Here is an 11,673-nt window from a genome sequence, read left to right on the forward strand (position 1 = left end):
GAGTCATTGGCGGAGTTGAAGAGGGCGAGGAACGAGAGTCACGTCACTGGCGGAGAGTCATTGGCGGAGTTGAAGAGGGCGAGGAACGAGAGTCAGGTCACTGGCGGAGAGTCATTGGCGGAGTTGAAGAGGAACGAGATGGAGTCACAATCCATGCAAACATGCAGATGATTATTCAACTAAATTTCAGTTGCAACAACTTTGGGTTTAAATCAGGAGACCTACATGCCTTCCTTAATAAAAAAATTATAAAAATACTCAAAATGCAGATGTTTATTTCAACTATCAATAGGGAATAAATATCACTGAATGACAGAGCATGGGGACTGGTCTTTATAAATCAGTCAGATTTTTAATTGGAAATGTAAGGATCATTTTGCTCTTCACTTGCAGTCACTTAGTAGCCTAGGCCTACTCCCAACCAGTCCACACAAGTCACACAGAGTCGCAGCAAAGGATTTATTTACCGACTTTCTGACCGGTGGCTTCAGAGGTGATGTGATTGCCTTTGCGATCGCGGGTCATCATCTTAACGTCAAGTGAAGTCCCATCCTTACCTGAGTCTACCAATGCATTGGTTTTAAGTTAAGTATTTAAAACAGATTTTGCCCAACAAACAGCAATCAACCCTCAAATACATGCTCAAACAAAATAAAGGGAACACTAAACAACCACAATGTACTCCAAGTCATCAAACTTCCTGTGGAAATCAAACTGTCCACTTAGGAAGCAACACTGATTGACAATACATTTCCCCCACAATGCTGTTGTGCACATGAATAGTACAACAGGGTGAAATTCATCGGCAATTAGAAGAACACGCGACCATAAGGAGTGGTTCTGCAGGTGGTGACACGCCCACTTCTCGTCTCCTCTATTGCTTTCTGGCTGATGTTTTGGGTCTTTTGAACTGGCGGTGCTTTCAGGTCTAGTGATAGGCATCGACGACGGAGTCTACAACCCCACAAGTGCTCGGTAGTGCAGCTCATCCAGGATTGGCACACAAATGCGAGCTGTGGCAGAAAGGTTTCTGTGTCTGTCAGCGTAGTGTCCAGAGCAGTGGGAGGCGCTACGAGGAGACAGGCCAGATACATCAGGAGACGTGGAGGAGGCCGTAGGATGGGCAGACAACCGCAGCAGCAGGACCGGCTACCATGTCAGCTCCGCCTTTGGGTGCAAAGGAGGAGCAGCGGAGGAGCACTGCCGGCCCTGCAAAATGAGCTCCAGCAGGCCCACAAATGTGCATGTTGTCTGCTCAAACGGTCAGAAACAGACTTCAATGAGGGTGTATGAGGGCCCGACGTCACAGATGGGGGGTTGTGCTTACGCAACACTGGCAGGACTGTTGGCATTTGCCAGAGAAACACCAAGATGGCTAAATTGCTGCACTGGCGCCGCTGTGCCTCAGATGAACGAAAGCCCCAAGGGGTTTTCCCAAATACTGAAAGGGGGCGCCCAACAAGAGACGCCGTGGAGAACGTTCTGCTGCCTGCAACATCCTCCAGCATGACCGGTTTGGCGGTGGGTCTCATGGTGTGGGGTGGCATTTCTTTGGGGGACCGCACAGCCCTCCATGTGCTCGCCAGAGGTAACCTGACTGCCATTAGGTACCGAGATGAGATCCTCAGACCCCTTGTGAGACCATATGCTGGTGCGGTTGGCCCTGGGTTCCTCCTAATGCAAGACAATGCTAGACCTCATGTGGCTGGAGTGTGTCAGCAGTTCCTTCAAGAGGAAGGAATTGATGCTATGGACTGGCCCGCCCGTTCCCCAGACCTGAATCCAATTGAGCACATCTGGGACATCATGTCTCGCTCCATCCACCAACGCCACGTTGCACCACAGACTGTCCAGGAGTTGGCGGATGCTTTAGTCCAGGTCTGGGAGGAGATCCCTCKGGAGACCATCCGCCACCTCATCAGGAGCATGCCCAGGCGTTGTAGGGAGGTCATACAGGCACATGGAGGCCACACACCCTACTGAGCCTCATTTTGACTTGTTTTAAGGACATTACATCAAAGTTGGATCAGCCTGTAGTGTGGTTTTCCACTTTAATTTTGAGTGTGACTCCAAATCCAGACCTCCATGGGTTGATACATTTGATTTCCATTGATAATTTTTGTGTAATTTTGTTGTCAGCACATTCAACTATGTAAAGAAAAAAGTATTTAATAAGAATATTTCATTCATTCAGATCTAGGATGTGTTATTTTAGTGTTCCCTTTATTTTTTMGAGCAGTGTATATTATTAACCCTGCATTATAATTGTAATGCAGATGTTTATTTCATTATGGATCCATAACGAATTACTATGGGAATAAATATCACTGAATGACATGTGGTCAACTATTTCAGCACCGTTTTGTGCCGCTCTAAGACAAGCATAAATCAATGAGATTTTATTTTCACTGAATCTCTGTTTGGGTATTGGTTAGCCTACAATTAGGGTGTGGAAATGTTAGGATTATTTTGCTCTTAGTTCAGTAGCCTACTCCCGACTGGTTACATTGTACAGCGCCATATTTTCCAAACGGAAACCCTGAGGGTTTAATTTTTCTTCGAATAGAAACACCATAATATTAATCAAATTAAGCTACATTTCTTCAAATCAATCCCATTTTGTTCTTACAAAAAAAGGTTTTGAATTCTCTAGCACAGCCATTATTAAAAAAGTAAAATGCTTCTCAAAGATGCCCTCTGGTGGTCAAACTAGCACTAACTAYCATTAATGGCAACAATGGCTGACACTTAAATAACATGACATAGAATTCTGCGACAGCCCGCAAGTTATGCTGTAGCAGGACGCAACTTTTAACTTCTTGCGGATTAGTGGGACGTTACCATCCCATTTCGACAATTTCCGGTGAAATTGCAGAGCGCCAAATTTAAATTAAATTACTATAAATATTAAACTTTCATGAAATCACAAGTGGAAAACATCAAAATACAGCTTAACTTGCTGTTAATCCAGCCGCCGTGTCAGATTTCAAAAAGGCTTTACGGCGAAAGCAAACCATGCGATTATCTGAGGACAGCGCCCAGCCTACAAATGCAAAACAAATAATTTTCAACCAAAGAGTAGCGACACGAAAGTCAGAAATAGCGATATAATATATGCATTACCTTTGAAGATCTTCTTCTGTTGGCACTCCAAAAGGTCCCAGTTACATTACAAATGGTCCTTTTGTTCGATAATGTCCTTCTTTATATCCATAAAAACTCAGTTTAGCTGGCGCACTTCAGTCAATAATCCACTTGGTTCCCCTCCTTCAAAATGCATATAAAATGAATCCCAAATGTTACCAATAAACTTATTCAAACAACAAACAAGTCAATCAACTTTTATAATCAAACAAAAGGTACCCTAATACGCAAATAAATGATAACATTTAAGATGGAGAATCGTTATTGTCTTTACCGGAGAAAAATACCAAAGAACGCGTTCTCATTCACACCCTTGGAAACACTACAGCCAAAATGGGAGCCACCTAGAAAAACTACAATTTCTGGCAAATTTTTCCAAAAACCAGCCTGAAACTCTTTCTAAAGACTGTTGATATCTAGTGGAAGCCCTAGGAACTGCAATCGGGCACGATTTCGCCCTATTATAAAAGTGCCAGCTATTGAAATCAGTGGTAGGATGATTATTTTGGGGGGGGGATGGTTTGTCCTCCGGGTTTCGCCTGCCATTTCAGTTCTGTTATACTCACAGACATTATTTTAACAATTTTAGAAACGTTAGAGTGTTTTCTATCCAAATCTACCAATTATATGCATATCCTAGCTTCTTGGCCTGAGTAGCAGGCAGTTTACTTTGTGCACACTTTTCATCCGGACGTCAAAATACTGCCCCCTATCCCAAAGAAGTTAAAGGAAGAACCACTGTATTGGTTGTGACAGATCACTTCACCAAATTAGCTCACACCTTTCCATGCACAAATTAAACAGTTAAGTAAGTTGCCAGAAAGATATTGGACAACGTATTTTGGTTTTATGGATTTGCTGAGCGAATCCACACAGATCAAGGGGACAATTTTGAGAGCGAGCTAATCGAAGAACTTCTCAAGCTCTCTGGTGTCGCCAAGTCACACACAACTGCGTACCATCCCATGGGGAATGGAGGAACAGAAATGTTCAATTGAACTCTGGGAAATATGCTTTGCTCACTGCCTTTAGGATTTTGGTGAAATTCAGGAGGGGTGAATGTAAAAGATGTAAAATATACTTTATGTATTTCACCAAAAATCCCTCATATTTATTTTCATGTATTATTTTAAGGTTATTTTGAGATGTATTGCACTACTTTGAAGGGTGAACTATTTTATTGTATTTATGTTCTAAATTATGTTAATGTTGTGATGTCATCAACGGGAGCCATGCTTTTACTCCTCAATTTGCTCAAAGCGTGATGAGGAAGGGTAAATATACTTGTGCATGAGAGTCCAGACGGCAGCATTAAAGTTTGCCTTGCATTTGTATCCAATCCATGCAGTCATTAAAATGGACAACCGGCAGAATTGTATCCAGCGAGCCTTCTCTTCCACCTCCACCTCACCAGAACATTACGCGGAAGGGTACCGGTACAGAGCCGGTTACATAAGCGTCCAGATTAGTGTTCTGGTCCTAAAAAGCGGCAGTTCTAGTCTTTAGCACGGTGTGGATGTTGCCTGTAATCCATGGTTTCTGGTTTTAAATGTACGTATGGTCACTGTGGGGACAACACCATCGATGCACTTATTGATGAAGCTGGTGACTGAGATGGCATACTCCTCAATGCCATTGGATGAATCCCAGAATACATTCCAGTCTGTGCTAGCAAAACAGTCCTGTAGCGTAGCATCCACGTCATTTGACCACTTCCGTATTGAGCGAGTCACTGGTACTTCCTGCTTTAGTTTTTGATTGTAAGAAGGAATCAGGAGGATAGAATTATGGTCAGATTTGCCAAATGGAGGGTGAGGGAGAGCTTTGTACACGTCTCTGTGTGGAGTAAAGGTGGTCTAGGATTTTCTTTCCTCTGGTTGCACATCTGACATGCTGGTAGAAATGAGGTAAAATGGATTTAAGTTTGTCTGCATTAAAGTCCCCGGCCACTGGGAGCGCCGCTTCTGGATGAGTATTTTCTTGTTTGCTTATGGCCTTATATGTAACGACGTGCGCTGAGAGTCGGGAAGCAAGTTCAGGGAGTGAGTGTTTTACAAGAAACACGAACAATGCACAGACAGGAAACAGAAACAATGATGCCTGGGGAACCAAAGGGAGTGACATATATAGGGCAGGTAATCAAGGAAGTGATGGAGTCCAGGTGAGTGATGACGCGCAGGTGCATGTAACAATGGTGACAGGTGTGCACCATAACGATTAGCCTGGTGACCAAGAGGCTGGAGAGGAAGCACACGTGACATTATACAGCTCGTTGAGTGCAGTTTTAGTGCCAGTATCGGTTTGTGGTGGTAAATAGARGGCTACGAATAATATAGATGAGAACTCTTGGTAGATAGTGTTGTCTACAGCTTATCATGAGGTACTCTACCTCAGGTGAGCAATACCTCAAGACTTCTTTAATATTAGACATCACGCAACAGCAGATATTGACAAATACACACCCCCGTCACTCGACTTACCAGACAAAGCTACTCTGTACTGCCGAAACACGGCGAAGCCAGCCAGCTCTATGTTATCCGTGTCATTGTTCAGCCAAGTCTCGATGAAACATAAAATATTACCGTTTTTAATGTCCCGTTGGTAGGATAGTCTTGACCGTAGATCATCGAGTTTGTTTTCCAGTGATTGCACGTTGGCCAATAATACAGAGTGTAGTGGTGGTTTACCTACTCATTGGCGAATTCTTACAAGGCACCCCGCCCTCCTCCTCCTTTTCCTCCGTCTTTTCTTCATACTGATGAAAGGGATTTGGGCCTTGTCTGGACAAAGTAGTATGTCCTTCGCTTCGGACTCTTTGTGAAAAAATCTTTGTCCAGTTCGAGGTAAGTAACCTAAACTCACCCCATTCCGTACAAATGTGCGTAACCGCGACATTCAAACGGGGCTGCAATGAAAACGAATGGGACTGTAGTGACTGTGTTGGTATCAAAATCCGCGGTGTGAACTACGTTTCGATTCAGCGTCGATTGACATGATAATGGACTAACAGTATTGGAGAAAAGATGAAAAAACCGACCCCTCTGACGCTGTACGTTACATCGTGACGTGTCACTCTGTAACGTACAGCGCTCATTTGCAACTCATTTTGTGCCGTACAGCCTCTTTCCACCAGGGGTAGCCCTTCTCTCGCAGATTAAAATCATGCTTAACCATATACACTTGTAAGAAAACTTCATGATTTTTGTCTAAATTAATAGAATTATTGCTAATATTAAACAAATATTTCATGACTAGGGTGCCAATTGCATTTTTTTTGCGCGTCATTACTGCAAGCCATCATGACACTCAAAAGCCGGAACAGCTGCAGTTCACTTGTGAGGCTAACGTTAGCGCGACCCTAAACCCCTCTTCAAATTTGACACAAACCTTCAAACAGGTATGTGATGAGACATTACATAAACTCTTTACGTTTTATTTACATTTTAAAGTTCATTAGTTGGACAAATCGGGTGAAAAAACACTGTTTTCTTCACCCAACATATTTCCCCCTTTCAAGATCACTTCGTAGCCTTTGCTCCCCACCCGCCATTTTTAAAAAGACCCGACGGAGCTCATTGCCTTGTTGAATTATGCAGAGATGGGCATCATGAGGGTCTCCTCATTAATTTTGTTGGAAAGGGGAGAAATTGTGTTTTACATTGATATTGATATTACAGTTGATCTGGAAGTATTACGTTTTTTGGGCGAAAAAATAAGGTCAATTGTACGGAACAAGGCGATGTACAACAGTGAGTGAGTTTACGTTAATCACTGTTGTGATGTCCAGAAGCTGTTTTCAGTCATAAGAGACGGTAGCAGCAACATTATGTACAAAATGAGTTACAAACAATGCGAAAAAACAAACAATAGCACAGTTGGTTAGGAGTTGGTTATGATTCCTGTCATCAGGACAAATATCATTATCATTACCAATACCCAGTATACAGTCATAAAATGCTTATTAATCCAATCAACAGTGACAGGGCGGGCTAAAAAATCCCTTCTGCTACTAAAATGTCATTGAGGGAAAATGTACTTAGTATGTTAGTAGACCTGTCCTCTTTAGCATGTTGGCACCAGTGATTATCTACCATGTTGACACCAGTGATTATCTACCATGTTGACACCAGTGATTATCTACCATGTTGACACCAGTGATTATCTTACCATGTTGAACCAGTGATTAATTCTAGTTGAACACTAGTGTTTATTTACATGTTTGACACCAGGTGATTATCTACCATGTTGAAACCACCAGTTGATTCAATCTAGTCCATGTTGACACAGTGATATCTACGCAAATTTTGACACCGTTGTGTTTATACTCCCTATGTTGACCGTGATTGACTATCTACAGATGGACTACGTGATCTACCATGTTGACATCCAGTAGAGTTATTCATACCGTGTTGAACAGTGGATTGATATACCATGGTGAACGTGATTTCATATACAATCATCGCTCCCCTGATTATCCAGCTCTCGATAATAAGTGATTATCTACATGTTGACACCAGTGATTATCTGACCCATAGTTGAACCACGTGATTATCTACCCATGTTGGACACCAAGTGATTATTATACGCATGTTGACACCAGTGTTTATCTAATGTTTGACACCAGTGATTATCTACATGTTGACACCAGTGATTATCTACTATGTTTGACACCAGTGTTATAGTACTCACCATGTTTGACACAAGGATATAAACTGTTTACATCGTTGACACCAGTGATTCTTGCCATATTGCCACCACTTTTAAAAGTAGTTTATCTAGGTATATTGTTTTGGGATTTCAGCTTCAAAGATGTTTTATCTCCATGTTGACCTCAGTGGGATTATTAAACCTGATTGACTTACAGTGGATTTATCTACCCCATGTTTGACACGCCAGTAGATATTATCTACAGGGATGGGCTCTGAAACCGTTCGGGAGATGATTAGTCTACCAATCGTTGAAACAACCAGTGATTCTCTACATGTGTGACACTGTGTTAATCATACTATGTTGATCACCGCATTAATAGACGTAGATCTCTACCAGTCGATTTTGACACCAGTGAATTAGTCCTACTTATGTTTTTGACAACTTCAAGCTGATCTATTATAGATGTGGATGGTGAGAACCAGTTGATTATAGCTACATGTTTGGTTATTCACACGAAGTGACATAGTCTTGGCCGCTTATGTTGACACGAGTGATGGGTAACTATCTCCTATGTTGACACCAAGTGTTTCTACCATGTTGACACCAGTGATTATCGATCATGGGTTGACAAATGCTTTCAATTTACACAGTGATTATCTGACATGTTGACACCAGTGATTATCTACATGTTGACACCGAGTGTATTAATCTAGGTTACCATAGTTTGAGCAACACCAGTGATTCATTGACCTACAGTGAGATGGACACAGTGTAGTCTACGACTGTGACCATGTTATCCTTTGCATGTTGAAAGTGATTATCTACCGCACTAGCTTGACACCAGTGATTTATCTACCATGTTAGCACCAGTGATTTCTCCATGTTGACCTCAGTGATTTACTAATGGGTTGACACCAAGTGATTATCTACCATTTGTTGACAGCCCAGTGATTATCTACCATGGCCCGTATTATTGTGAACAGTGATACACATGGACACAGTGATTATCTACCTGTTGACACCATGATTTACGTTGACACCATGTTTATCTACCATTTTGACACCAGTTGTTTTTTACCTGACGGATACTCATTGTTGACACCAGGTGATTTATCTACCCATGTTTGACGACCAGATGATTATCTACCATGTTGACACCAGTGATTATCTACCATGTTGACACCTGTGATTATCTACCATGTTGACACCAGTGATTATCTGGCATGTTGGAACCAGCGTGTATCTGGCAGAGGCCCAACACCACCCAAAACTTAGGAGTTTTTTACTCATCTTTCCAGGTGTCCAATTACTGAATTGTATTAACTTTAAAAAAATCTCAATATACTATGCTTTACTTTGAATAGTTAAATGTTATATTGAATAAAACTAATGGAGGGATTACAGGCTATAAGACATCCTACCTGACTATTAGTTAGGTTAGGGTTAGAGTTAGAGTTAGACATCCTACCTGGCTGTCTCCTTCCACTCCATCTCCTGCCCATCCACAGAGAGCAGCTCATCCAGCTCAGTGAAGAGTTGAGGTGGTGACGGTCCATCATCATCCTCTCCCAGCATAATGCGGATCCTCTCGCCCGCTGGAGAGACTGGAGAGAAAGGGAAGATACTACGGCTTACAGGCTGCTGCCCATCCAGGATGGTTTTTCCCTCATCTCCTAACCCATTCATCTTGGCCCCCGGGGCCAGCTGGCCAACTCTGACCACTGGAGGTGGAGGTGGAGGAATCCTAACAAGAACATCATCCCTCTCCTCATTRTCATCCCAGTCCTCATCCCTCTCTTTCTCATTCTCTCCATCCCTCTCCTTCTCCTTCTCTTCATGGTTGTTGTTGTTGTTCTCAGACATCTCTGGAACTTTTCACCCCCAACTGTCCAACGGGTAAGGGTTATCTAACCCAACTGTCCAACGGGTTATCCAACTAGGTCCCAGAAGGAGTGCAGGTGGGAACCCTCCACAGAAGAACAACAGCTACACTTCTGTGGGAAAGTTACTGTGGTCTGTCCTCTGTCCCTACTGGAGCTCTCTAAGACCCAGGTAGAGGGAGGGCGAGGGGGTCCCCCAGTCCCCCACAGCCAGCCCCCCTCCCCTCTGTCCCCTCCACAGCTCAAATAGAAACCCTCTCCATTGGTCACCCAGTCAGCCCCATTACCCCTCCCCTCTGCCCCCTCTCCCACCTAATAGAGCCCATTTTATTGGTCCTCCAGCTTGGCATAGTGCCATGAGTCCCTCATTAAGAATTAGGAAATGTTTCACAAACTGCCCATTCTAAACAAGAAAGCTTAGCTTTCTTTCTCCCTTGTTTTCTAATTTGAATATTTAGTCAAGCATCAGTGCTCACATAAAAAAAGACTATGCAGGATATCAAAAAGACTGAAATATAAATACTACTTTTCAACACTATCCCTCTTCAGATGTGTTTTAACATGGATCACATGACTATAGACACTTACAACAAGTGGTGTCGGTGACAAGTATTGGTAGTCAGAAGTTGAACTGAACAGCCTGTTGATAAAGAGAACAGTGCCTTTCCCATTAGTTCTATGTAGGACACACACACATGTGACATGGTTGGTTGGTGATAGCTGGTTACCAGTGATAAATACCTATAGTACTAACAATGCAGTCTCTGGTGGAACATATTGTACATGTTCCATCATTATTTAGATGGTGAATCATGTCTTTCTCTAGAAACACTGTGTTGGGAAAGCCGTGCTCCTAGAGAAAGACTGTGTTGGGAAAGCCGTGCTCCTAGAGAAAGACTGCTGGGAAAGCCGTGCTCCTAGAGAAAGACTGTTGGGAAAGCCGTGCTCCTAGAGAAAGACTGTGTTGGGAAAGCCGTGCTCCTAGAGAAAGACTGTGTTGGGAAAGCCGTGCTCCTAGAGAAAGACTGTGTTGGGAAAACCGTGCTCCTAGAGAAATACTGTTGGGAAAGCCGTGCTCCTAGAGAAAGACTGTTGGGAAAGCCGTGCTCCTAGAGAAAGACTGTTGGGAAAGCCGTGCTCCTAGGAGAGATTCACGGCTAGCAGCCCTTGCCTGCCAAGTCCGACCACAGCTGCTGATAGTGAGCGGAAGCTCATGCAGAGGAATGCAGTTCAGTCAGAGAGATTATGTCAACAACTGTCAGGACAGAGATAGTCATCTCAAAACAACCAACGTGATGACCAAGTTTCTGCTTTAATAATCCCCGCCTGTATCAATAGTTTTCAACAGGGAGTACCAGGCTTTACTCTTAACAAACCTTCGCCCTGATATCTATACGTTCAACAGGATGACCAAGTCTCTCTCTTAAACTGCCGTATCCACATGTAGTCAAGCACGCGGTGACATGTCTGCTTGTAAAACAGCTTAGCCTGTCACATAGTGTCAAAGCATGGGATGACCAGTTCTTAGCTTTAACACTGCCTGGTATCCACATAGTTCACAGCAGGATGACCAGTCTGCTTTAACACTGCCTGTATCCACATAGTTCAACAGGATACCAGTTCTGCTTTAACACTGCCCTGTATTCCACATAGTGTCAACAGGGGATGACCAGTTCTGCTTTCAACTAGGTCGCGCTGTCATGCTTGCACATCGAGTTTACACAAAGGGCATGGACGATATTTCCTGGCTGTTTTCAACATGCCTGTAATCCATAGTTATAGTACGTTAACAAAGTCACCACTCTGGTACTGTATGTCACATCGTGCCCGAGAGAACACCTACAGTGAACTTCATGCCTAACATTTACAAGCCGTAGACCAAATCCGCCAGTGATATACAAATATCGTAATCTAAGAATATAAAGAGGAATAAGCCTAATTCAAAATAGTTAACGTCTGCGGGCCTCCGCGGGGGTCACCTGGTTTCGTCTGAGTTTAA

At 43.1% G+C, this 11,673-nt stretch overlaps 1 pseudogene; it reads right to left on the bottom strand.

Moving 5' to 3' along the window:
• LOC112069330 (electrogenic sodium bicarbonate cotransporter 1-like) overlaps positions 1-9,843 on the bottom strand; it is a 129,200-nt pseudogene extending 119,357 nt beyond the window's left edge.
• Positions 9,844-11,673: the final 1,830 nt, after the last annotated feature.

This window comes from Salvelinus sp. IW2-2015, unplaced genomic scaffold (genome assembly GCF_002910315.2).
Source record: "Salvelinus sp. IW2-2015 unplaced genomic scaffold, ASM291031v2 Un_scaffold988, whole genome shotgun sequence".
In the NCBI taxonomy this organism is placed as follows: domain Eukaryota; kingdom Metazoa; phylum Chordata; class Actinopteri; order Salmoniformes; family Salmonidae; genus Salvelinus; species Salvelinus sp. IW2-2015.